The 27,330-nt window shown below is 39.2% G+C and overlaps 1 long non-coding RNA gene across 1 annotated transcript; it reads left to right on the top strand.

The window, feature by feature from the left end:
* The first annotated feature begins 5,392 nt into the window (after positions 1-5,392).
* LOC113483525 lies at positions 5,393-23,193 on the top strand. The gene is made up of 3 exons (XR_003399036.1): positions 5,393-5,513; positions 8,108-8,181; positions 23,003-23,193. It is a non-coding gene; the product is annotated as an uncharacterized LOC113483525 (long non-coding RNA).
* The last annotated feature ends 4,137 nt before the right edge of the window (positions 23,194-27,330 follow it).

The following is a 27,330-nucleotide window of genomic DNA, read 5'->3' as shown; positions in this document are numbered from 1 at the left end:
GTTATGACTTCTATGTCAGAGAGCTTAAAAACTAAGCTGAAGTTATTTCGAAAGCTAAGAATTTGTCTAGCCTGTGATGTTTAGTCAACATGATCCACTCAAGTGTGAAGCTGTCAGAAAGGACACCAGCGGATGGTGCTTAATCTGCTTGGTTTTGAAGCGAAGTTGGACTCTTAGTATGAAGTTAAATTTTTGTTATATCTCAGTTACAGTTAAATAGCCAATTTATGGATTTAAGGGCATTAAGGGAGTCACAATGGCCTACAAAACACTGTGTGCTGTGCCATGGTACATTTTCAGATATCTACAGAGTGGGGTTTTTTTGCTGTATGAGAAACTGTTTTTTTCTGTTTAGTTCATTCACTGTGGTGTCTCAGAGCTGGGTAAATAGTCCAAAAACCACAGTGGCAAATGTTGGTTCAGATGAATCCTGCACATCCATGTCAGCAATCATGAGGCTTTGTTTGCTTTCTTTTCCGTAGGCATTCACACATGCAGTTTCTGTGTAGTACCACAGGTGTAAATCCAGAATGACACTGTAGTTTTTGGTTGGGCATTGTGGTAGATACAAAGTCACCCTCTATCCTCCTGTCTCTGCTGATGTGCTTCTGACTACATGTATAAGATCATCCCCCTTCCTGCCTGCCCAGACAATTAAAAAAAAAATAAAAATCTTCAGGCTTCCCCAGGAAGAGTTTTATGGTCAAGGCAATGACCAGATTTTGAGGTGAATCTCTGGCAATGTTTTCTCACAAAACACTCACTGTGCACATCCGCACACTTCCAATAGGAAGATTTTTTGCTTTATAGGACATGAATATGCAAGTCTGTGTGTCAGGCGTGAATGAAGACCATACACTAGGTATTGGTGGCATTGCTCTTTTGGGAAAAAGTCTGTTTAGATTATGGTTTGTGGATATGTGTTTTATGTTGGAAAGGTTCAGATTTAAATCAAAGTGTTTCCTTAATATGCTATTTCAGACAATGCTCCAGGAGAAACTGAAGCACAACCATCATGAGATCTAAGGGGAAAATAAGAAAATATATATTCCTTGTCTTTTAGTAATAACTATCTAAAAGATCTAGCATTACAAAATTAATTAGTCAAGAAGTGTAGCGACCCCAGATATTTTTGCAAAACTTGCTTTGAAAACAGCCAGCTCTGAACTCTGAGCTACATGACAGCAAAATTTCACATAGCGGATACAAATGATATTTTGCATTGAATCTTAGTACTCACTGGAAAATTAGGTCTGGAAACTATTTTGACTGTTTTTGGGCAAACAGGATTTTTACTGGTGAAAGCTATCTACTTATGAAGAATACAAAGACCTCTATGGAAAACATGTTACCAAGGCCCATAATGTTGGTGAAGCATTCAACCGACTATCACTTAGAGATAAAATGGTACATGGATGGATTAAATGGTGGTGGAGCATGCATAAACACATAGGACTTGTCCTGGCTTTGGCTGGAATAAAGTTAACTTTCTTCCTGGTATCTGGTACAGTGCTGTGTTTTGGATTTGGAATGAGAATAATGTTGATAACACACTGATGTTGCTAAGCAGTGTTTATACTAAGCCAAGGACTTTTCAGCTTTGCATACTGCCCTCCCAGGGGAGGCTGGGAGTGGACACAGCCAGGACAGCTGACCCAAATGAGTCAAAGGGGTATTCCATGCCGTATGACATCATGCCAAGTATATAAACTGGTAAGAGGTGGCTGGGGGCACAGCGTCTTGGGGATTGACTGGGCATTGATCAGTGGGTGGCGAGCGACTGTATCATGCATCACTTGTTTTGTATATTCTATTATTATTATCTTCCCCTTCTTTTGAGTCTTATTAAGCTGTTTTATCTCAACCCATGAATTTTACTTTTTTTTCCTGATTCTCTCCCCCACCCCACTGCTGGGGGGGAGAGTGAGCAAGTGGCTGTGTGGTGCTTAATTGCCATTAAACCATGACAGGACTCAAATTTGCAAATATTAAATTAAACCCCATCACCTAAGTGTCTGAATCCTTGGCTTTACAGCACTTTGATTTTTGCCTGAAAGTATTGGAAATTGAACTCAATGAAATATATTTAGTTTTATTTTGATTCATGAATATTATTGTAAATTTTTAAAATAAAATTTGGAAGTGCCAGAAAATGTCTTATTTCTTGGCCCTGTAACTTTATTTTTCTTTCTTATCTTTTTATGTTACACGACATTGTCTAGGAAAAAATTACATGTGATCTTAATCTCCAGGCATGCTTTTTCCAGAGAGAAACCAGTAGAAGAACATTTACAGTAATTAACATACTTTCCATCTTCTCATTTTGTTAATGATATCTTTTTGAAGGCTGTGCAGTAATTACTGCCCACAGAGGTATGTACTCTGAAATAAATTAATGACCAATGACCAATAATGATTATAGATGTAATCATCCATTGTGAAATATAGGCTAAAATAGATATTAGGAACAGTGTTTGAAGCTAAAATAAACTCTACTAAAACTGTACTGTTAAAATGCTAAAATTATTTTAGTAGTTGATCAGAAAAACATAGTTATTTTCTAATCATATGCTAATGTTAGTAATTTTTCATTTTTTATTTCCAAAACATTTCTTCAACAGGCTGACTCACTAACAAGTAAAAAACCTCACCTACAGAAGCTATGTTTATTTCTGATGAGACCTACTTTAGAAATATTAGTTTTATTGTTAAACGTTCTAATTTTACAGATTAATTTTCAGACCAGGATTCAAACCATGTAAGCATGAGTTTTTGAGAATCTCAACCCCAAATTTCTTTTTGGGCAATGTCACTTTGTTTTACAAAATACTGTAGATGAAAAAAACCTGCCTATGTCTGCACAATTTTGTACTGATATTTGCATACAGAACCAAAAAGTATGATGGTGATGAGTCTCCAATAGACTAACATGCTCTTGCCCTTGAAACTAAGCATAAAACACACATGGGAAATTTTTACAAAAATTCATCTTTAATAAAGCAATATGTTATCTTTTGTGTAAGGGAGAAATCTGTTTTTAAAAACAGTGGATAAAAAAGTCCCGTAGTAATTTTTAAAAATCTAAACTGAGAGGGTGATTTTTTCAAATAATGTAGGAAAAGTCTTGTTGAAACCAAATGATTTGGTTGTTCCTCAATAAGAGATAGATATCTTAAACATCTTAAATATTTGTCCCTTCAGCCTTACAAAGCACACTTTCATTTTGACAAACCTTCATATGAGCAGGGTAGTTTGGGTTAACTTCTATACCGTCCTTACCTGTCTCTACACATCTCGGTGTAAGGAAATATTAAGTGTTTGAAAACAAGCTCAGTGCTGTACTTTGCACTGTGCAGAATCGACAGTGTAAAAGTAGCCCCTTTCTTAAATCTTCAGTGTTCTTGTCTTTGAAACTATGAATTTTGGAGGTATGTGTAAAAAGATAACTACCAACTGAATTTTGACCTGAGACCTTCATGTTGCTTAAATTTACCTGAATTGATGGATTTAGCTCTGCTTGGGCTCTTGTTAAGATACGCTATCTCACAGCGGGTTTGATTCTGATTTTATTTTCCAAGTTAACACCAATGTAAATAGAAAACATGCACTGCAAGTGAACAATATGGGGGGGAATCTATAAAATCCAAATGTGGGTATAAGCAGCCGCAAGTCCATTATCTGAACTGGTTATGTCATCTTACACCAGCAGAAAACTCAGCCCTCTATATTTGATTCCTAAATCTCACCTTACATCAGATGTTCAAAGGTTCAGATGAATAAGATACGTCTCTGTAAAGTGTGTTTTAAATTAAAAGTTAGTGAAAAACATGTCTCTCGATTTCTGGATGACAGTCTTGGAAAATGTGTTTCAACTGGCAGCTGCCCTCTTCCTATTTTACTCCACCCTCATCAAGAAACCAGTATCCAGTGATGTCGGAGCTGATATTCTCGACAAAAACAATAACCTCTCTTTGGTTCATCTTCCCTGTTTTGTTCTGGGTGCTGAGAGGTGGCTTTGAAAGGGCAGCATGTATAAGGCAGGAATATTTCTTGAGGGTATGGGGAAGATGTTCACTAGTTTGAAGGCAACCAAGACTTCCAACTGATTTTAATTTTATTTTTAATGTTCATGGGAACCAGTCTTACATGCCTGGCTGAATTCAGAGTTTGGATTTTTGGCAGGTTTTTATTTGAGCCCAGCTTGGCTGTTTTTCAAAATGTCCAGATTGCTCACATTAAATCTGAATAAGCACTACCCACTAGTTTAATCAGAGTCATCTGGTACACCTCTAATTAGTGTTAGTTAAAGTTGAAATTCATAATAACACAAAATGCTGCATTTTTGGGATGTATTTAGTAAACTCCTGAATGCAATATTGTAGGAAGGAAAATATCTTTTGCAATATTATTCAAAAATTGGAATACATGAGTTATGATGACAGTAACACAATGGTAACAAAATAAGCCTAAATTCCTGAAAAATGCCTTGAAAATGAGTCTTTGGCCATTCAGGCATGCATACACATATAGAATATGTGTAGAGACAAATGTGTTTATGAACCTTAATTGTGGGTCCTGCTAATCTAATAATTAACTCTAACTGTACTTTGTGCACAAATCAGTAAAACATACACATCTGGGAGTATTTCAGCAATTATCAAATAAACATGTGATACTTTTGCTTCAGTTGTTTTGGTTGAATTGTTTTCTAGTCTTAACCTATTGCAATAGATGATATATAATCAAAGTGTTATAAAATAGTTTTCTGTTTGAAATCAGTGAAGGTTTTGCCTGAGTCCAAACCAGACCATTAATACGTTACTGCAGATTATCAAAACATGAAGCTTGAAAATTACTATATTTGTGCAATTATTGACTCTAAAGGATCAAAACCCCCCCAAACCTAAATTTTTTGTATTACAATCCATACTGATATGATGCTTGCTTATCTTCAATTCTTCCGATTCCTTGCTTTTGAAGATGTTTTAACTTTTATTATGTTAAGACATAGACCCATTAAAACAGCAAGGTCTGCAGTTTGATCTTTTTGTTAAAATCTTCCCCAAATTAAGAATTCTAGATTTTATTTTGATTTTTTTCAGGTGTCACTTCTAAATCCTAGAGAACTGGTGAATCCATATTCTTATATTTTGTAGATGAGCTATTAGTTTTACGTGTATAATGTAACAATAGTGCACAAAAGTACCTAAGTGTTTACTCAGATTTAAGTCTTACCTCAGATGTTCTTCTCAGTCATGCTTTAACTGATACTCTGGACATAAAAATATAATTTATGTTTTTTTTTTTCCTGGACACTTTTCAGCTCCATGATTCAAGAATTGAATGGATTGTGATTACAGAGTTTTTTTTTTCAAGGGCATCTGTTCTTAGCCACAGCTGAGGATGGGGCCCACTGAGCCGACTGGAAGGATCCACCTAGAATTTGTTGAATTAAGTCCTTGCACCTGGATATAATTGTCATGCTGCTGTGCTGGGGTTTTCTTAAGCTACTGGTAAAACAAATTAGCTCAATTTAAACTGGCATCCAGTAGGGAAGCAACAACTCACCTCATATAATGTTTTTCAAATAATTATTTTTCTATTGCCAGCTTTGCTTCATGAATATTTTCCTAAAGGCAGGATGAATTTTTTTAAGTTAAACACAAGAAGCAACAAAGAGCATTCTTTTCTGCATAACTGCTGAGTTACAACTAGTTTTAGAGCAGTATGTGATTATTGATTTTATATGACTGTATCTTGGAGATATATATATCTAAATGTATATTAAAAAGAAGATAACAGCAGATAAAACAGATTAAAAATGCAGTATAACTTCAAGGCCCCCCACCCTCTCCAAACTGGTCTCAATACATATACTTCATGTACCTTTTGCCAGATTTAGCACTGTAATGTTATAACCACTTTTACATTTGGGAAAGATTCATGCAAGTTTGGGGTTTTTTTGTTGAACAGTAGACAAAGGTAGTCATTTATGTCTGACATGGGAATTTGTATAAATACCATGGGATCTCATTTCCTTATGTATTTTAGAGCTGTTCGAACTTGGCAACAAAATTCATAAGCTTCCTGGAAAGTCCACAAAGGTTCATTGCCTCAGTTGGACTTGCAGTGGCAGGACTTTGCATGAATCCCTGGAATGTGTGCATCTGTGTTAGCTTCAGCTTTTCGTAATATTCTCCAAATGTAGACTCTGGGGGAAAACAATGAAAAATCATCTCTTCAGCTGAATATTTCAGGATGACTTTTGAAATGGAAGAAATAGTACTTTCTACCAGTGCTCTAAATATTACTGTAATATTTTTTTAGTAGGTGGCATACTAATTTGGAGAAGAGAGGGTTATGTTCGTGGATGATAGTTTTTGATGTGTTTCTAGAATCACCCCAGCGTAGTTGCTTCAGCTGCTGACCAAAGATGCGGTTCTTGTGACCTGGTCATGTCACTGTGGATACCAACTTAAATCGCTTTCCAAGACACTGCTCAGCTGGCTAAAAAATAACAACATGGACTGAAGCTACTTCTTGTTTATTACATTTTAAAGAAAATTCAAGAATATAAAATATGTTGTGAGATCAAGAATGTGTTTTGTTTTAATAAATGGACTCCTGATCATCCTCTTAGAGACTGTTACAGAAAGATAGATGTACATATTATCATAAACCATCCTCTAAGCCACAATCTTTTTAAATATTGGGTAGACTCAAATGCAACAGGAATGTGAATTAGGAAAGCAGTGCTTTTTTGAAGGATGGCAAAATATCTAGAGATCAAAAGTTAACTGTAGAAGCTGCTGTCAGTCGTTCAGCTGTGCAGTGAATTTCCAATTTTGGAGATTGTGTGTGTGTAGCGGCAGGGGCAAGCACGGACATTTCTGTGGCTCTCAATAACAGTTTATCTTGTGCAAGTGTTAGCTCAAGGTGAACCTCTGTGTGTAACAAATTCTGTTACTTGAAGGGCTGCATATGTGGCACTGAGACTAGTGGGAAAGTGCTAAATGCATATAGTCCTGCACGAAGGCAGCTTTCATACAACAGCTGGTTCCTAAGTGGAGACAGTTGAAAGGTGTAGGGCAGTTACCTCTGTTATAAGGCAAATTCTGGTTTTAACTGCGGGGCCTGATTCTTGCTTACACTCCAGCAGTGTAACAGGCACTCCCCTGTGGCGTAGATTTGCCATCAGTGCTCCAGCCAGAGGCTCAGCATGGACCCAGGGTGAAGAAAATTCACAGAGCAAAAGAGTCTGACACATAAAATAACATGGACTGAATTATCATTATCTGTCTTGTGAGGAAGAGGAGGCCACGGGAGAGAGTTACTATACCTTAAGTTGTTGTACCAATGCACACCTAGAGTGAAGTTTTTCTTTCAGCTGTGATAGTGCATATGAGAATGGGCAAGCGAGTTGCTTTCACACAATATTCCTTTTTATAAACTCTTTTTTTTTTGAGCTTCAGGGGAAAGAAAAAACCTCCAGTTTTCCCTCAAAGTTGTGTAACAACTGTGACTGATGTAAAGGTTACCTTGCCTCCTCTCTGTGTTCCTTCTCCTGTCTGGGCTTCCAGGGAGGAGAAAGTAAGAAAAAACAGTAGCAAACCGAGCTTAAGGGTTTTTTTTTTTTCTTCCTTTTTTTTTTTTTTTTTTCCTTATGTGATGATAATCCTAGGCCTGCATTTAGAGAGAAGCTTCCAGTGGGAAATTAAGCTAAACTGAAAAGCATAACAAAACCCAAATCATCTCGACTGCAAGAATTCCTCCAGTGTTTTATTCTTTAATGCTTATTAATAGAGACAATACTAAACCCGAAAGGAAGCTAGCAATATCCTGTTCTTTTTCTTTTTTGTTATAGCGTGGATTTTTGTTTAGTAAACTCCATGTCAGATCTTCTAATTTAATTATTGAACTCACAATGTGAATAAACGTACAGACATGACTAATAGCATTCTCTTATAATTTCATTACAGGGTAATAGACATGTGGTTTTTAAAACTGATTTTTTTTTTTTTTTTTCTGTTGCAGAGTGTTTATGATATAAATGAACTCTCACATCCTGCCTTCTTTTTCTCCTTACCCTCTTTTCATTTCTTTTTAGATTTGATTCATAGAAAAATGTGAGTGATGCGTGCCACTGATTTGGGTCATCTGCACGCAATTCAAAAGGAAAAGGTGATTTTTTTTCATTGCCTGCCAAGTAAATGGGAGAGGTGTAGGAAAAAGTGGATTTATGCATAAAACTCAAAACTCCAGATGAAAGAACGGACCTCTTTTATCATCGTAGAAAGAATCCATCTGCAATAATTACCAGTCAGACTATCTGCACACTATGTTACTTCGTGACATCTGAGAACTGCTGCACTTCTTGAACCAATAGCTGCTATATAGCAACCAGCATCAATCCTAAATGAAAAAATTGGCCCAAGTGCTGGTGAATGGCACTCAGTAGGTTTCCCATTGAACTGTGCTGCGAAACAATGATGCACATTGGTAAATCACCGTGTGTGCCTTTCAGTTCTTATGCATATCCCATACTGGACAGCTTCCATTCACTCTGGCACCCACTGCAAACAAATGTAACTATGCATCAGAGATGAAAGTGAAAATGCATATGTTAAATCCCAAATGGAAGCAGAAGAGTATAATATATACATAGTTGCTTAGCAACAAACATGTTTTGGCCACAGGAACGGTGACATCAGTCAGAGAAGAGCGAAAGGCAAGCTGCTCTGCCCTCCTTGTCTCTATCCCTAGAAGCTTCATAAAGGTCTTTCCTTATTTCTTTCAAATGAGGAGAGGGTTATTGTAGACATTTGTTTATGCTATTAAAGCAACAGACTGTAGGACAATTGGACTTCCCTTTAAGCAGGGAAACCTGTTTTCATTTGGGGTGTCTGTTGTAATGGTGCATGCCCTCCCATACAGTCAGGTGTTTTGATCCTTGCTTTATGGCTCACTGTGGAGTTCCTCTTAGCTGAAATGCTCAGACAGGAGAAAGGAAGTGCTAAGTCTGAAAATACAAGCTGTTAGGATTAAAAAATTTGGTGTCACTCACTGTTTTTGACCCTATCATGCCTTTCAGCTGCTAGAAACTTTAATTCTACTGGCTTTTGACATTCATCTGGCTCTGTATTTTTTCAGGAAAGCAAGCAATGTTTATTTCAGTAAATCACGCAGTATCTATGTCTAGTAGATAGATATTTATTAAGTCCTCCCATTTTAGATGGTCTGAATATCTCCTCTCCTTTTCCCCTTCTCTCCCTTTCCTGCGTGCTCTGGCGTACGTGCAATGGGAGGTGAAGGAGAGAGCTGGCAAGTCCTGGTTCAAGTGACGTGCATCCTTCCATGCAAGTAGCTCCTATTGACACAAATGTGAGCTCTGTGCATAGCTGACACAAAAGTGTTTCATGCTTTCAGCAGTCTGCTTGCTCCACTGGACCATGGCATCTTTCACGTGTAGAAATATTGTACATTTGGGTTCAAATCGATCTGCCATCCTGGACTGCTGCAGACACATCCCTGAATACATTATTTTTGAGTGTTTCCTTTTAATTTAAGGTAATGAATGTACTTTGGTGGATCCCCAGTGGGGGAAAAGAACGTTTCAGGCACGCACTTCTCTTTGTAAAGAAGGCTTTCTTGACAGTGTGAGAGACGTGTAGGAATGCAAGATATATTGAAGAACTCGAAATTAAAATCGTAGATGAAAGCAGGGTTAAAGGACCATTATGATAAAATAAGGCCTTTATTTCCATTCATGGAGCTATTATGTAGATAGTGTTTTACTTGCTCTCATTTTCTATGAATTCATAGAGACCTTTTTTCATGTACTAGCACATATCAAATTGACAAGGTATAACCAATAATATCTTGCACTTACTATCAGATTACTTTTGGGAAAAAAAGTATGTCATTCTGAAAATATGGAGGAACTTGAGACAAGGTGTGGTGGTGTCTCTGAGCAGACAAGGTAAATGCGATCATCACGGAAGGGTAGATCAAAACAGGAGGGAAGACAAAAAGGTTGTATGATAAAAGGCTGGAAGACAGGAACAAGTGTGATATTGATTCTTTCTGAAGAGAATGACTCTTTTCTTGTCTTGAAATGCCAAGAAAATGAACCAGGAGCTGGAAGGATATAGCTGATGAACAAGAGGATGAGGTAGATTCTTGTTTTCATTTTCTGTTTGTGACTTGAAGCAATTCCTCTAGCATGGTTTTCAGCCTGGATGAGAGTACTATGTAGCCTGATCTACAGAAATCAAATTAACATATGGATCTGAAGGTCATGGCTGGTTCCTCAGAAAGACAGTAGGTGAAACTGGGATCCCATATCTAAATTTTATGAAGTTGGCAGCTTGAACAATAAACAGAAATTTGTCGGCTGGGGATCAACCCAAGAAATTTTCTTAATATACTACTGTGCTTTTCTTCCTGTAAACTCTTATTTCTTAATTTGTGAAATGAATGACTATATCAGCTGAAAAGATAATTAAATTAGCAATCAAAATAGATGTTTTAAACGTCTGTTAGATTGTTAGTATTTTAAATGTGAATAATCAAAATTGTAATGGTTATTACTTTCATTGAGTAAAACAAGATTTTACAATTCACATTAATTACAGAAGTCTAATTTATTTCCCAACATATACATTTTAGTTTATATCTCTGACTATTTTAACAGGCCCAATGATTTGTCAAGTGTTGACTTTTTGAGAAATGTAGTTTATAATTTTCCTAATGGAATTACTGTTTCCTCTTACAGTTAACCACATAGATGAAAAGGTAGTTTCCTTTTAAAATAGAGATACCTCAATCTTAAGCAAAGATTATGAATCTATCCATGCTTTTCGTAGTTGTGTTGTAAAGCTCCAATCAAATGCTAAAATCTCTGTAAAAATATCTTGAAAGTTATTAATAATTTTGACTTGTATTTTAGTCTGCCATGGGTTTCCCTGAAAGGTGGGATAGAAATAGGAGGAATGCAGTCATGAAGATTTGTGTCACAGTATCTGTGACAAGTTCACATCCTAAAGAGTAAAGTTTGAGTTTGTGACATTAATAATAAGAGAAAAGCTGGAATGGAACCATGCAAGTTCTGAGTGTCAGTGAATTCTGCTGTATGATCTCTAGTTTTCTGTCCCTCCATCTTTTAGACAGATGGCATCGTCGCCCCATCTCATTGCATTTGTTTTCATGTCTACAGTAGGATCTGTACAGACTGTGCTTTCATGTCACTTGGAGTCACTCACTTTGATATTCTTCGCAGCTGCACTGGTCCAGTAATATGGGCAGATAACTTGGCTTTAAGTAAGACTTCTGAAACTTTCACAATTCACACATGCCTCATCAAGACTCATTAAATGTCTTACAGGAAAAATTATGAATAGTTCAGGCCCTGTTTAACCTCTCCCTCTCTTGATAACTCTCTTGATGAGCTCACAAGCAAAGCTAAGGAAACATAGTTTTGATGAAACCTGCCGTAAGATGGATGTTTTCCCACTTGGAAAAACCATACTTGAGGATCATTTATCAGTGAGACACTGTTCAAACAGAAATCTGTATCAAGCAGGATCCTGTGCTGTGGTTTGTTCTCACTGATTATTGTCAGTAGTGTCCAAGAACTGACTGTGCTCATTACATCCACAAAGAATGTGAGCCTGGGAAAGCTGCAGTACATTGGAGTGTGGAGCTGGAAATCAGATTGGAAAAAAAAATTATCAGGGAGATAAAGTAAAAGGTACTTGCTGTGTATACAGAGGAAAAGCCAGGTGCAGAATTGCAGAATGAAGAGCAAAATATTTGATTCTAAAGTAAATGATAGAGAAGTTATGATGGGTTCAACCTGTATTAAGCCTTCAACAGAAGGATGTTGTGAAAAAGAAATATGTACTACTGAGATTTTTTTTTTTTTTTTTTAATGAGCATAACTTGGAAGGCAGGTGTATGTGTCCTTATAGCTTTCTCAGTGTGGGCAAGCTTTAGGCATTACTTTCCAAAAAGGATGTGGAGCAAAGGAGAGAATCGTGAGCCAAGTGGTAAGAAAAGCTGACAGGGAAATCAGGAGGATGGAGGCTGTGTACAGCATACAAAAGGGAGCACAACAGCCTTCAAGCATGTAAAAAGTTGCTGCAAAGGGGAAAGAAATTGACTGTTTAACACTTTTTCTCTGAATTGGTAAGAAAATACAGACTTAAATTCTCCAAGAATAATTTAGGTTAGCCATTATAAAAGTCATAATTAAAGAACAGAGCAGATTGCATTGGGAAAATGTGTGCATTTCCACTGTTGAAGGACTTTAAAAACTAGTTAAATAAACATCTGTCAAAAATAGCATAGGTACGGTTGATTCTTGACCTCTTAAAATCTTTTTCAGGTCGACTTTCTATTATTTTCTCCAAATAGATTCTGCTACTTGGACATTTGTTGGTAAAGCCAGCAATCAAAATAATGATGTAGAAGCAGAGCCCTGTAAACACAGAGGATCTGGTACGGTTTCTAGTCATGTCATTTAGCCTCTAGTGGAAAGTGCCAAGATATGTGCTTTGGAAGACTCGTAGGGCACATAGCTGCATGTCAGCCTATTTCAATTAGTGTGTTGAAATGGCGGATTACACATCTCTATAAAAATTAAATTGGTCTCATCCCTGAAATTATAACAAGCCTGAGGATCCAATGGAAAAATCAAATCTTGAGCATCTCGATTTCAGGGGCCACTGAAATACATTGTACCACTGCCTCTGTGGCACCCCACTGACGTTGCTCATCCCCTCTGGATGTCCCCTCTCCCATGGTGTGGGGGTCACAGAGACAGGGACACACTGGTAGAGAGCAGTCCCTAATGGATGGTTTTCTGCCTAGAGTGTGTTGGCTGATGAGATGTCAGTGAGCCCCGGGAGTCTTAGCTCTGTAGTTTTCTGAAGATAGTCTTGCTCTCTTAAGAGCCTGTATTCAGGCTATTTAAATATGGAGTTTAGATGGATTTTGAGTGTTTAATGACACAACTTCCCCCTCTGCAATGTCTAGCTTGTGGTACACTCTAATACACTATCCATTTACAATTACCATGTGAGCCAGATAGGAGCTCAGGTGAGATGATGTTTTGTAGTTTCACTTATGTGCTCAGCTGCTTCCCTCTTTTGAGCCCTCTGTTCTCCTCTAAACCCATCTGTGGTTCATACCACCAGTCAATACATATGCTTCCGCCAAGCTCCAGGGAGGTCTATCACGCTACAGACTGAGACTGGAAAACTTCTCAGATTTCCTTATTTTCACTTTACGCCAGGTAGTGGTGGGTGCCAGTGTCTCTGAAGCTGTTGGTCACCACTGTGGTCCCTTCTACCTGTTGTGTGCTGTATGTGGGTAGCAGCCCCTGGCAGAGGCAGAGGCTCAGCCTGTTGTGTCTCCATCCTGGAGGCAGCCAAGTGGTGGTCTTTCCTGGTGGCCCCTCTGCACACTTTGCCCACACTGAGGTTGCAGCAGTGGGAAGCAGGTCGTGGACAGGCTCTGAGAGCCACAGAACTATGTGCAGCTGTCCAGAGGGAGGCTGGTCCTGACAGATCTTCCTATCCCATGCTGGGTGGTGAGTAATCCTGAGGGAAAAACAAATGTGGAGCCAAGACCGGGCAGTTCAGGCAGCTTCCCCAGTGACAGAGCTTAGCCCTCTGTGTGTGGGTCCATGCTCTGTACATGAATGCAGTGACATTTCTGTCTCCATCTCCTCCAAAAGCTGTGTTCCAGGATGTCTTGCTCTCTCTTTGGATGTGGGTGGATCTGGCATTGCATTTCTTGTGGACCAAGGCATAGAGTTCTTGGGAAATGGTCTCAGGAGACATTATTTCTATAACTGTTGTCCTCAGGGACTGGGGGAAGGGGGCACAGGAAGATTTGTGAGGCTAGCTATTATAAAGAAAAACAAACAAAAAAAGCTACGCTGATGCTGCATACTTGGGCTCTAAAAGTACTGGTTTCTAGATGTCTATAAGAGTCAGTGGCATTACTATGCCACTGGATTTGTTGCCTCAGCTTTTCATTCAATTCATGGTGTGACAGAGACTGAAGGATGAGGGGACAATTCCAAAAACTTCTATCAGCAGTCCTTAATCTGGGGCTGTGGGCTGATATATTTATTTGCTTTTCTTTGCTTCTTTTTCAACAGAGGGGAACGTTTGGTGTGGGTGCTTCTGAAAGGAAAGGCTTGGAGGCTCATCTTCTGGCCCATCTTCTAGCTTGCATAAAAATAATTTGTGGGTTTTTTTAATTTCTTGATAAATGAAAATTCTGCATTATTTAAGACAACATCAATGTGCATGAAACAAAATGAATTTTAAATAGAACTGTTTTGAAATGAGAATGTTCTTTTCAGATAAGGCCAGAATAAAACGCTTTGAAACTTTCCTGCTTTGTTTTAGAAAGTGCAGTGCTGCTGAAATGGACCTGTTCTTTGAGGAGTTTTTTATTTTGCAAAAGAAAATTTTTACCTTAAAAGCACTGCCCAGCTCCCGTTAGAAGCCTAACAGACCTGATGTCTTGTGGTGGAAATTTTCTGAGGTGCATAAATCACTTGGGTAGTTATGAACACTTTACCCAGGACCAGATTTATCATATTTAATGTCTTAAATATTGGTTGAACAACTCATATTAAATCCTATGTACTATAATTTTTTCCTGAGCGATTCCATATCTTTAGCATTAATCATTTCTCTGCAGTTAATTAAGAGAACTGATGGCTCTTAGGCTTCCTTAAGCTGATCCTTTAAATAAGTATATCAAACAAGATCTCCATTGCCCAAATCAGACACCATCACAATAGCTGTACAGAGGGCCAAAAAGACAGGAGCACAGATCTGGAGAGTATCCACAGGGACTTAACAAACAAAAAAGTAATATTTCAAGCTTGTGTCTCAGAGGAATGGGGAAATAATAATAATATAATCGAGGGAGTGTTTGTGGAGCCCTTATAGTTTAAAAACCTTTTGCATTACTGCACTAATACGCTGAAACAAGGATGCTGATTATATGACCAATTGTTTAGCATGTGTTCCTAAACTGGTTTATAATTACCATATTAATCTCTCTGAGGTATTAAAAGCCTATTTGCACAATCTTTGTAAAACTAAAAGGGAAGCGAAGCACTATACCTGTGTTGATACAGAGCCTGCAAATAGCAACTATTTGTTTTTGTAGCTGTTGTGGCTCTGGGAACAAGTAAATATAAACAGCAGGAAACACAAATACAGAGGCAGTGCAATTGGAGGCTGTCAGGAAGCAGTATGGTGGCTTCAGGAGCTGAATTCGCCTTGAAATAAGCTTTGTCTCAGTATGCGTAAGAGGCTTTGGCACTGTATCAGACCTCTGGGGAAGCCACTCAGCAGGGTGGGGATTACTATAGTTTGTGCTTCCCAATTCACAGCAAACTTGCTTCCCTGTCATACTAGTGCGTTAACTCTCTCTGTCCCACCTCGGCGCTTTTTGTGGGGATTTGTTTGCTTTCTAGCAAACAGCCTGACATCTGCTAGTTGAGGGTGGAGGAGAAAAATCCCCAGCACACATGACTGAGCGGCTGCAGAGCGCTTCCCCTCTATGGCGAGTGAGAGGCACAAAGATGGCTAATTTTGCCAGGCTGAATAATTCTCCTCTGAAATGGATGTGCTGTAGTTGCTTTGACAATACCATCTAAAATGCAAATGAATTATGCCTGCATATAATAGCTGGCAGTGTTGTGTAGACCTGCTGCTGGTATAAACTTCCTCTTAATGATTTTTTTCTCTCTCTGGGAACACATGGACTCCACTCTCTCTTTTGAGGTTTCGCAAGGGTTAATTTTCTCTTAGCTGTGGGAATATTTTGCGTTAGGAGAAACTCCATGGTTATTCCTAACACATGACTATCAAAGAGTCAGATTAGCCGAGGGGGAGGGGAAAGGCTCCTGAGTTTGCACTTCCTGTCTCTTAATAAAGCTGAGATTCCAGAAGTATTTAATATCGTTGTGGTTTACATAGGAAATTGTCTGAACACTCTTAGTAAGTAACTGAATATATGGCTGCTATATTGAATACCATTTGTCCAAGATCGTTTTTCTTTCAGTTATGTTAGATATCTGGAAAATGTTGTAAAAGCAGGATCTCGTTACAGTGCACAGCTAAATGAGCAACTATAAAATACAGTTTTAAAAATTTAAATATCTAAAATGTATTGAGAAATGTGAGGTGCACCAGTACTAAAGAAACAACAGCAATTGTTTTATATGCACTGCTAAGGCAATAAAATGTGTATTCCTTATGTAGGTCCAAATGTAGCAGCTGGATTTGGCTTTATGAACCATGAAAAATAGTTCCCATCTGGAAGTTGATGTTGAATAAAGATGCAACAGTAAGGCTGCATCTTACATGTAACATTTATACATTTCCAACTCAATGCAGCACTACCATTGGAGAGGAAAGAGAGAGAGGGAGGGGTAGATGGGAATATACAAAACAGAAGCCTCTGGCTAACATTTTTATGTGTATTCTCTAATTTAGGAGCCTCAGGTTTTGTCTGCTTGGGGTGTTTTTTGGTAGGATAACCCTACCAATAGTCAGCACTGTACAAGTAAGAGAAGGCTTCTCAATGTCTTCCACCACGCTTACTGCTTTAAAAACCATAGTCTTTATCTCTCTGTCAGATAAGTAAGAAAGTATTTGTGTCACTATTTTGTGATATTAACATCCCCAAAACATCCCTACAGCACCCCCTGCTTCTAATTGACATTTAAAAGTGTAATCATGGAGCCTGCAAATCAGGAAGTCTGTTTCAAAGTGGCTGCAAGCTCAAGCTGGCCCTTCGCTCCTCACCTGCACCCTGTCATGAGCAATGTTTGCAACATGGAAATCCCACATTTTCATATCCAAATCCCCCAATCATAAGGTGCCTAGGACATCCTACTCCTCTCACACAACAATATGAAAGTCCATTCTAGAGAGCTTTTTTGAAAAATGTGACCTCAGACAAAATGCCATTAATTCTTAAAGGATTATGTTAAATTCATGATGCCCCAAGGATTTTTAAAATTCAAGTTATATACAAGCATAGTCCATGCTAAAAGATTATTCTGTAAATAAGAATGTAAATTCTTATTAATAACATAAGGCAACAAAAAGCCAGTAGAAGAATGAATTTTGAACAGTTTTATTGGCTCTTTTTTCTTCCTTGAGCAAGCATTATTTCTAATGCAAGACGAAGTGTTAGAAGACGTGATGATCCCCTTTGGCTTTTGCCTAGAAGCTGTTGTGAGACTTTCATGGTGGCCCCAGTGCTGCAGTACATCTGGCTGAAAAGATTTCCTGTATTTTCCTAAAAGGGTGCTGTTATTGTTCCTGTTGCCCTGGCCATTTCCATGAGCCTTTAAAATGAACCCAAGTCCCACACCAATGTTACGAGACACACATTTTAAAGGTGAGGGGAAACTTTAAAATCAGAGTTGGATATTGCAGGTATTCATAGTCATCAGACCATGGGAATCTTGAAGCATCCTTAATCCACATTTACCATGCACTTGAAATAACAACGCACCCTGATGCTTGCAAACTGTATTCCTTTAACATAGGAAATAAGAACCACATATGTTTAATATATTAACATGTGCAACACTCACTTGGTACATGTGGCCCGCTGATGTGATCATAGCCTTTCCTCAAGTTAGCTCTTCAAATCGGAAAGCAGCATCGCCCTTTCACCTCTTGATGTCCCGAGATCCCACACCTACACTGCATTCTTCTGCTTATTCAGATAAGTCCCCTGCTGAGGAGGACTCTGGACATTTGCCCCTGGAAGGTGCGTGGCTGTGTTTGCATGCATGCGGGCATAAGGGAGGGCATAATCACTTTGAGAGAATTTGTGCTACAGCCCTTTTTGGGGAAGTCTCTGAAGCTGAGTTGAACATGCTTGACTTTAGCGGTTTATTTTCCACTGGGGGGATCTTGGAGTTTCTCAAAGATACTCTTCAGGACAGGATCCAGGTGGCTCATCTGAATTTGCAACCAAGAGCAGGGAAAGCGTTCTCCCTTGCTTCTTGAAAAATCAGGAAAAGGCACCATGTCTGCCACTCCTTGGTTAAAAGCAGCCTTAATGGTAAGGTCTGATAATAGCTTCATGGACATGTTTCAAAGGGCATTCACACCTCTGAGTTTAATATCTCAACAGTGGCCGAGCCCCTGAAGGTTTGGGGGAGTGTAGGCTCTGTCTGTGAAACTGAAGCAGGAGCATGGACAAACTGCCTGAGGGTGGGCGCTTGGGGCTGGGACAGGCTGGCTGACAGCAGAGGCAGAATGCATCTTTGTGGCAGATTGGGGGTTGCAGAGAGGGGACAGGAAGGTCAGGAGGAGACAGGGAGGTTTGAGGAGGGGGTGATGAGGGAGGCTTTCCCCTCCCAGCCTGGACCATCTACCCTCAGTCTATCCCTTTTCTGACCTGACCTCTATCATGGGGCTGTCCCTGCTCTACGCTGCAGCCCCTGCACGTACCCTGGGAGGATGAAGGCAACCAGAGTGCATGGGGGACTCATTTCTGCTCCTTCTGCCAGCCAGACAGTAGGCTACAAGTCCTTGACTTGCCTTGGCCTGGCAGCAAGAGGAAGAGCAGAGTTGCATCCATAGGAATGGGCTATTCAGGGTCCAGGGGCCAGTTCATTTCTCCCTGGTCCTAAGCAGAGCAGATAATCAGACATTACTTACTTTGTCTATGCCTTGAGCCTGCTCTGGACTCGGTAGAAAGACAATAAATATTCATTAACTCCCCTGTCCAGCCTTTATGAAAGAAAACCCCACACCTGGAATAAGACTGTAATGCTGACTATGGCATCTGGAGAGGTGACTGCCTTTCTCCACTGTATGTTTACATTTATTGTTCAAGTTAGTTTTGTAATTAAAATGGCATTAAAAAACATTAATATCTAGGCTTTCAAGTCTCAAATCTCTTTTCATCCTCAAACTTGCAAGGAAAAGGAAGATTTTTGTGCAGAGGATATTTTTATTCCCAGTTGCAGAATTTCCAGTCTTTTGATTGTTTAATTCACGTGCATGCAAATGTAGGGAATATGCAAGCCTTGGCAGGAGATTCTCTGGAAGTTGTTTCTGCTGCTGAACAATTTAAGCAGCTCGGTTTCATGGACGTTGGCAATCCCTTCCAAAACTGCTAAATCCAGGCCAGGGCTTAGGACAGACCTGCTGGTGCTGTTGGGAAGCAGAGGTCGTGTGCAGTTAGCCTGGGAGCTGGAGAGCAGAAAGCTACAGTCCTGCCTCTGTCCAGTGGCTTTAATAAAGAATCCCATTTATATTCATTACTGCAACCAAGTCCTGTCTCTAATCTATCGCAAGGGACACTACAGATATATTATTTCTTTGTAGTCTCAAAATGCTCAGATGGTTTTTAACCTTATTAAATCTAACCCCTTTAAATGTGCTTCTGAAGCAAAACTTTTAGCAATAAGCTTCCCAAAAAGTGCAAGATTTACAAAGCAGATTTATGGCTATGTAGTGACTTAAGTAACATTTCTCTCAGCATACCGTTTGCCAAAATTAGAGGAAATTCCCTGCTTGAACCGAACAGGGAGCATTAGGAGTATCTACTGTTTTGCTAGATCAGGTTGTTAGTGGTCTAAAAAGCAAGACAGCAAAGTGTTAATCTACCTAGATGATTTTCTAATGGTTGTTGCATTTCAGAAACAATAAAACTACAGAATGCTTCAAAATCCTCAGGATTTCACATCTACTATATGGGAATAAAATTGGTCATAACCTCCCAGAGACAGGATTTCCATTTTTAATAGAGCCAAACCCACAATTCTTTTAAAAGGTTAAATCACAATCACATGTGCCATGGCCCCATACAACTATGTGATTGTTTCTAAGTGTGCAGGTACCATCCTGGTATTTACAAGTAAAGGACCAGCATGGGTTTGTCAGAGCCATCGTGGTACATGGTACAGTAGACATGGCAGACTACTCCAGAGGAAATAAGGCATACAGGTGCAGAAGTATAGGCACTGGTGAATCTAAAGCTAGAAGTCAGATCCTCCTAGTCAAATTAGGATTTTTCTGGTCAGAAAATGATGTAAATAATCATTAGGTGAATAAGAAGACTCAATGTGACTAAAATAATGTGCTATCAGGTTTTTGCTAAATTGTGTAATAATTAAGAGAACGTTTTGGTTATAGAAAGAGGAAATACTGCATAGACTGGACTTTGATTTCGCATTTGGTAAACAGTACGATAATGCAGATGTTTGTTCATTTTTCATCTACATTTTGGGGCCACATGTTTTCAGTCAAGTTTTGGAGATTTTATTTTCTGAGCTAAGTGTAATTTTTTGGCTATTATTTTAAATAGGGCCAGCTGGAAACTAAGGAAGGGGAGAAGTGCCTAAAACCACCTCTACACTTGCAGTACTTCATTTTATAGTATCAAAAGCAAAATTATATGAGAAAGTATAGAATTCGAAGCCTATCAATGGAGAAAGAAAAATGTCCTTAGAAATACCAGTGTTAGAGCCAATGATTCCTCCTTTTGTATTCTAGGCAAAAAAGAGTTCTAGAATGGAGCCTTCTCTCAGCACCTGGGCCTGGGATAGAACATGTATATTCTGGCAATTTGGCTGAATACACCAACAGAAAAATGAGCAAATCTACACTGTGAAATCCTGTGGCCAGACACAACAGGAAAGCAAAATTGTCTGTCTCTAGGCAGACTGGTACAAAATGTAGTTGAGGGATACATTTTCCCAAACCAGAGAAAGCAAAAGTTGGATGAGTGCTGTCTCCATCTGCTTGTTTTTGACAGTAGTGTTCAAAGTGACCAGGGAACACTTCAAAATAACATACAAGTGTTCCTCTGAAGACATTTCTACTTGTTTTAAGTACATATTCCTAAATGGGTGCATATTGCTTTTCTCTCGTGGAATGCATCATCGAACAATGCAATGCTATGGACAGCAAAGTTTTCAGTCTCATCAGTGGTATCCTCCACATACCAGTGACTGGCCATTCCAGGGAGAAAGGATATGTAAAATAAATTATATTTGTAACTTTTATATTAAATGGAAATTTATTAAATACAGTATGAACCAATGTTCAAATGGATTTATAATATGGATTTATATAAATATGAAGTGTTTACAAAAAATCATTTACAGAAAATTTGCTGTTAGGTCTGTATTTCTTTGAGACCCTTTCATGTATTTTTAAATCACGAGGTGTTAAAGTATCCACTCTTTAAATTGTATTCTGGCCTATAAGCTTTTAACTTGGAAATACATCCATCTGCAGTGAGGTCTGTATTACTTGAGAGAGAATCTTGTTCTAAATATGTATTGCCTTCAAAGCAATAGATATCATCCTTGAAGTCTGGGTTTGTTTGTCAAATACTTTGAAGAAGGAAGTCTCAGGGTGCATTTGCAAACTTGGCACTTGGCAGAAAAAAGATTGTGAAGGCACAAAGTAATGTAGTATCAGGTTCTCGGTCTGCTTTCAGGCGATATCCTGAATGTGTGAGGGGTAAAACTGCTTTGTTAGGTTTGCATAGCTATTAATCAGAGGAAAACTGAGGACAGTGATTCATGTGTGATTTGTACAAAATCCATGGGCATATCCAGCTGTCTTCAAGCAGAACTGACCTCTGGGGGAAAAGGCAGGGATGTATGTCTCCACTGCTCCTCCCCAGAGATGGCTTTAGGCTGGTTCTGACTCCCCACTGTTGGGGTGTGTGCCTGGTAGCACCTCAGGCCAGAAACTCCCGGAGGCGTGGGCTCCACTGCAGGGATTCCCTGATGCAGGAGCCCTGCAGACACCAATCCCCGTCTTCTTTCCTATGTGGAAACTTAGGAAAGGATTGAAATATTTCTGAGGGAATTCTGCCAGATATTCATGTATCTACATTTTCTGCTCACTCAAGGGGAGCAGTGGTAACCAACGTACTAAAAGTCTTCAAATGCTGACAAATACAATTTAGCTTTGAAGGCTGCCAGCAATTCTGTGGTAGTAAATCCCATTTGCAATCAAAGGGTGAGTCATTAGCCTTGACATTTGAGAAATGGAGATTACTATGAATTTATGAAAAAGGTTCCCTAAAATGTTTCCTTAGCAACTGCTGCTGAGGAGCCTGGGGCATTTCTCAGGTCCCTAGGCTCAGAAAAGCCGGCAGCGGTGGAGCAGACGGTTTCCTATTCTCTTGCTATATGTAGTGCTGAGGGTTCGCTATCCCTTTCCACTCATCTCGTCTAAGCAAGGAAAAATGGTGTTTTCTTCAATTCAGTTATCTTTTCCTATCTGGCTTAATGCAGCTGAAACTATTGCAATGGGCACAGCTTATTACGCAACACAGGAGGTTGAACCACAGTGTACACAGGGCTAGGGGCAGTTTGGCCAGTTCCAAACATGATCCCAACAGAAGTCATATGACAGCTTGTTACCACCATATTGAGCATAAAATTTTATTTAAAAATGTTTTTTATTTAAAAAAATAGAGAAAGCTACTAATTTTCCATTTCTCTTCTGTTTCTGAAATGCTCTCAAGTCCTCTACTCAACATTTTTCTTACAGGCATAAGGGTTAAACATTTCCTTTTACATTAAGAAGACAGAGTGATAAAGACCTTCCACCTATAGGGAAATCACAGAGTATATCTTCACCTACAGTAAAATCACAACCATTGACAATATGGTGTATATTATAACTCAGCCTGTTAATTTAAGCTCAATATGGTTAATCTGGTTAAATTGGAGAAAATTAGTTTTCTCCTAGTTTAAATAGGATCCTTGGCTGGCTGCCACATCAGCAAAGAAAGGTGAGAGACCTCAAGATGGGAAGGGGGGAGAGGGAATAAAGGCACATGGAGAGGCTTGTTTGTTCCTTGGAAAGGCAAAGGGGGTATTGGTTGGAGCAGCAGGCACTGGGGGTTACACAGAAGGAGGAATCTCTTGAGTGTACTATAACAACTTCTGTGTCTTGCCTCTGTCACTTAGGCTGTAAAACCAGAGATAAATTCCAGGAGAAGCCGGATGATTGGAAAGCCATGAAGGCATACTCTCATCTCATGACATCTGCATAGACCAGCGCAGAAGGTTTCTTCTGGACCTAGGGAACAGTTCTTAGTGAAGAAATGTGCAGCCTAGTACATACTGCATGCTTTCTTTTTGTTGTATTAAACTCATTGCTTTATTAAATGAGATTCTACTTTTCTGCTTCCAGCAGTCAATGTTCTATTTACATGATTTCCTATGCTGGTAATATCTCATGATTTTCATGTATATGTGATTTTTTTTTTTTCTAGATTTTCCAAATCTAAGTAAGACCATTAAAGCACCTAACAGCTTCTAAGGGAAAGCTATTACTGCTGGTGTAACCCACAATACAAATATGGGCAGAAATCATATAGACAATTCTCACCAATTCTACTGCAGACATTTGCAGGGGAGTGGTTCCATTTCTTGACATTTTTACAAAAAAGGGAGAATATTATTCTTTTCAAATTAAAATAAGCCTTTTTTTCTTCTCTCCTCTATGAAATGAGACACTCCCCATCTTTCTGTTGCTCCTGTGTTGTATATCCACTGAGAATGGCCTGTCATTCTGCAAACTCTCATGTATTTTACAGTCAACATTGCTATTCATCTCATGCAACTGCAGCCAATCTTGGCTGCCAGGTGAAACATGATGTTGAAACAGAGAAGCAGTCTTGAAGAAATACAAGCTCTTAAACCATGAATGGCTCTGTGGATCAAAACTGCCATTTTGAATTATACCTGGAAAGGAACTGGAGAGAGGCAAAGTCTCCGGTTGCACCGGAGCACGGGTGCAACCGTGGGAAGGAGGAGCGGTGCTGGGGCAGGCAGTCCCACCCTCGCCTGCCCAGTATTTTGCAGGTCTGGTCTGAGTGCATTGGTTATGATTGGGAGCAGCTGCAAGCTCAGCCCAGCGCAGTGCTCCCAATACATTCCAGATGATGAATATGATGCAGACTTACTGGAAGAAAAATATATTTCTGGGGAGAAAAACAATTACTTCTCAAAGCAAGACAATGAAGCTGAGCTGATGCTATGTGGGCATAAAATAGAACAGAACTTTTGGGCAACGGCTTTAACTTCTAATAAATCACCCACCTGGAGATCCTTTTGCAGAGTGAGTTTGGATGTATCAGACCCAAAATATTTTCAGAGTTACATAAAGTTGAAAAATTATGCATTTTACCCTTGATTTCTCCCCAGAGGGACAGATACTTTGTTCTGTCATAGCCTCCGAATTTCCCATTAGCAGAAAGGTGCCTTTGCCACTCCAAACAACACGTGGGCTGTTTCAGGAGTTAATGCAAAAAGGCTTAGAAACACCACTCAGTGTGGTTTCATTGGCTGAATCTTCAGAGGGGACTTGAAGGAAATTTGCAAAAACATGTCAAAAGTTAAGTGGTGAAAATCAGCTTAAATGCCTAATTTTAATTTTGTTTGTGCTCTTTGTTGTTTCATTGTCGGGAGAGGGAAGAAGCTGTCTTTTCTCCCTGTCCTTTCATTTTGCTGGGGAGAAAATGGATGTTGGTGAAAAGAAGAGAGCTCTGGCAGGCACTGGGAAGAAGTTGTTTATTCTGTTTTGTTTTCTTTAGAAAGGGGCAACTCTTCTAAAACTGATGATGATCCAGTTAAAGGGGAACTTGGGGGGAAGAGAAAAGAAAACTAATAATCTGCCTCTAAATGACAAGTTTCCCCTTGAACAAAAGAGCAACAGGAGGCAGCGCAGGCGGGGGTCAGTGCCCAGGGGTAACATCGCCAAAACAATGGCTGGAGAATGTGTGTAGCTTTTGCCACTCCAGAAGCTACTGCCCCAGTGCCTTCACTGAGGGGCTGGAAGGATCAAACCTGACCCAACGCTGGGTGATGTGTGCTGCCATTTCTGGAGTCCTCCAAAGAGGAGGCAATGATTGACTGTGCAAGCAAGAAGAGAAGGACTGTAGGAGAATCTGCCCCTGATTCGGAATGACAGATATGAATGAATAGCCCCAGCCGATTCCGCAGAGTCTCTGCCAGCAAAGGGGCTAAGGGTGGGGTTTAAAGTGACTTTAATTAAAGGTGGAGACTGCTTGGTAATGTCTACGTCTCTCTCGCATTCAGTTAACCATCTGTTGGGAGACGCCACCCATGCTAGATAAACTGAAGCGAGATGATTTTAAACTATTACAAGTGTTCACACAGAAGTTCATTCTGGTTTAGACTAAATTGGTTTTAATTTAAATTCATGTAACTTCTGTGTAGACGAGGTCTATGGCTTGCCATTTTGCAGCAATGGTGAATTTATAGCATATGTGCTCCAAATGGACTATCATGCAAATTCCCTTGGCATTTACTTCAAGTCCAGTTCCAGCTGTCGGTGGAGATGGAGGAGCAGAATGGACCGCTCACATGGCCTCCCATGTAATGCAGATTGGATCTATTGTCAGTCAGATGGACTGGTGGTGTGGGAGCAGTGTGAAGCCAGTTCTTTCACTACATGGTGTGTAAAGCAATGAGGCAGACAAAAGCTGGATTTAAATTAGGGAATATTTCTGCCAAATTTCATTCTCTGAAGCAGAGAAATAAAACATTTAATGCATCTGGCAATGTTTATTCTGTGCACAATGTTCTAGCTGATCATAAAAGAAAAGCTACGTGTGAACATTATCTAGAAACTTCATCATATTCTGAGGAGATGAGAGAGCATGATTCTGCCATGGTCTGAAAGAGTATTTGACTGAGAAAGCGGATGCATTTTGGCGAGCAAACAAGACAACAAGAAAAAAAAATAAAAAAGCTTCTTTTCCATTAGATAGGAATTACCAGTTACAATCACAGCAAATTCTTATCTGCCACAAAGGCTCCATTTTGAAAATCCTCGGTGTCCTCAATGTCCTGCTCAATGGCCAGTGGCTTCCCACTTTGACTTTTTGCTGCGTATTCAAAGGAAAGCAAGATCTGAATGGTTGGAAAATTCACATGCTGCTCATGCAGTAACTGCATGTGCACGAAAATAAAAGAATTTCTTGTCTGTGCACAGTGGGTACCTATGCCGATAAGTGGGCAGTAACTCATTACATGTATATTGCCCCTTTGAAGATTTGGCCCTGAATTCTACTGGTGAAATTCAACTCGTATTTTCCATGACTTTTCCACTGTATCTTCTCAGAAGTTTGTGCTCAGATCATCCATTACCTTGACAGAAATAGAAGACAATGTTAAAAACAATTCAAAGAAATAATACTACACCATTTTTAATTACAAATGATTGAAACAGCAAGTATCAACTACTGCGAATGAAAACATAGTTGTGCAATCCAAGTAAGAAGAATGTCAAGAATAACAACTTTGTAACTAGATTTTGAAAAATAAACAATGCTTTCCTTTTTACATAATAAATGTGGTGTGGATAGTGAAAAATAACATTTTTAAAATGCTGTAACATGTTTTTTTTTTCTACTGGTTCAAAACAGCATTTTCTTCTTGAAATTAAATGGACTCTGATTGAGGTTCTGTCCTTTCAGAGACTAGTCTGGTACAAGGTAATTCATTGACTACGCTATTGATATTGTAATTTTTCTAGTATACAAGAAATTCTCATATTGCAATTTTCTGGGGCCCTTGATATTTCACAAATTGGGGATCATTAAGAATGTTTTCCATGTCAGAGCTATACTAATTGTGACCGTGTTGATGACATCCACCATTCTACTTAAATTGAAAATCACTGCTTACTAAAGAAGTTGGACTCTGAGCTTAAGTCCTTGGTGACTGATTTGATTAGTCCATTTGAGTGAGAATAGGGCAACACAGGGGCTATGTTAATGGAACTTAAACAATAGGCCATCACTAATCAGAGACCTCAAGGTTGAAGTGAGGTTAATTGTTATGCGGGTGGTATTTGAAAAGAAGTGTTGACTGGTGTAATGCACTATGGGACTGTAGTATTTGAACATGCAGCCCTAAGGCCAGAGGTTTTGTTTAGTTTCCCAATGAAATTTAAAGCTACATTATGTACATCTCTAAACAACAGCCTATATGCTACTGCCTTTTGATACATCACAAGAGCAACTACTAATTGATAACAGAAATGAGCCCCCAGGCATGATGTTCAGATCCAAATCTGGTACTGGATTTAAATCCCTTTCTAAAGTTGGTGAGGTGGGAATTGATTGAGTTTTGATTAAGCCCCTCATGAAACGCACATACAAAATTCAAATGACTGTCCCTGTCCCCAGAAGTTTAGGAAATTCCAAAAGCAGTGTTTCAGTTTAGTCCTAGAGTGCGCGTTTGGTGGAAACATATGAGCTGAC

Source organism: Athene cunicularia (genome assembly GCF_003259725.1).
Source record: "Athene cunicularia isolate RWA chromosome 9 unlocalized genomic scaffold, athCun1 chr9_part1, whole genome shotgun sequence".
Classification (NCBI taxonomy): domain Eukaryota; kingdom Metazoa; phylum Chordata; class Aves; order Strigiformes; family Strigidae; genus Athene; species Athene cunicularia.
Note: the sequence above shows the minus strand (reverse complement) of the source record. Positions and strands in the feature narration are given on the sequence as shown.